This window comes from Sinocyclocheilus rhinocerous, unplaced genomic scaffold (genome assembly GCF_001515625.1).
Source record: "Sinocyclocheilus rhinocerous isolate Xijiao unplaced genomic scaffold, SAMN03320098_v1.1 scaffold418, whole genome shotgun sequence".
NCBI lineage: Eukaryota > Metazoa > Chordata > Actinopteri > Cypriniformes > Cyprinidae > Sinocyclocheilus > Sinocyclocheilus rhinocerous.
Window position 1 is genome coordinate 812,599 of NW_015651146.1, and position 883 is coordinate 813,481.

At 35.1% G+C, this 883-nt stretch overlaps 1 protein-coding gene across 3 annotated transcripts in view; it reads right to left on the reverse strand.

Moving 5' to 3' along the window:
* The window catches only part of LOC107712705 (solute carrier family 35 member C2-like), a 9,736-nt gene that overhangs the window by 2,728 nt on the left and 6,125 nt on the right, over positions 1–883 (reverse strand). The window lies entirely within an intron of this gene.

Sequence of the window (883 nt, forward strand, 5' to 3'; positions counted from 1 at the left end):
CGAATCACACAGCGTCTTTACGACATGGCGGCGGCGGCAACAATACTACAGCTAGAATAAAAGTTACGCCTTCTTTCTTTGTGTGAACATTTGGGCGGCGTTATGCACATCTTCCCACATCGTGACGTAGACATGTTGGGGGCGTGTTAGAACGAGCCGTTTTAGGTAGGCGTGGTTAACTCTTAACTTTTATAAAGAATATCTCTTTGGATTTGAGACTTTAGTCTTTGCAACTTTACAGATCTTCTTTATGCACCAAGAGCTTGTAACACTCCAAAGAGAAAGGACAAATTGAAATCGCATCATATGACCCCTTTAAGAACTGAGCATAGCTAGAAAAAAATCTACAGTGTTAGATTCTACAAAATTATTTCTACAAAATAACAGTGCTTTCAGATTGTATTAATTTCTAATGTTTTTCCAGGCCTCAAAATCACAGTTTTGAAAAACATTAATATTTCCACATTTTCCAGGAACTTACACTGCTGTTCAAAAATTTGGGGCACGATTTTTAAAAGTCTTTTATGCTCAACAAGTCTGCATTTATTTGATCAAATATACAGTAAGAACAGTAATATTGTGAAATATTTTTATTATAAAATATATATTTTATTTTTTTATTTTCAAATATTTTAATACATTAAAGGGTCATATGATGCTGCTAAAAAGAACATTATTTTGTGTATTTGGAGTAATGAAATGTGTTTATGCGGTTTAAGGTTCAAAAAACACATTATTTTCCACATACTGTACATTATTGTTTCTCCTCTATGCCCCGCCTTTCTGAAACGCGCCGATTTTTAGAAAGCTCATCGTTCTGAAAAGCGAGGAGTTCGCTGATTGGCCAGCTATCCAGTGCGTTGTGATTGGCCGAATACATCAA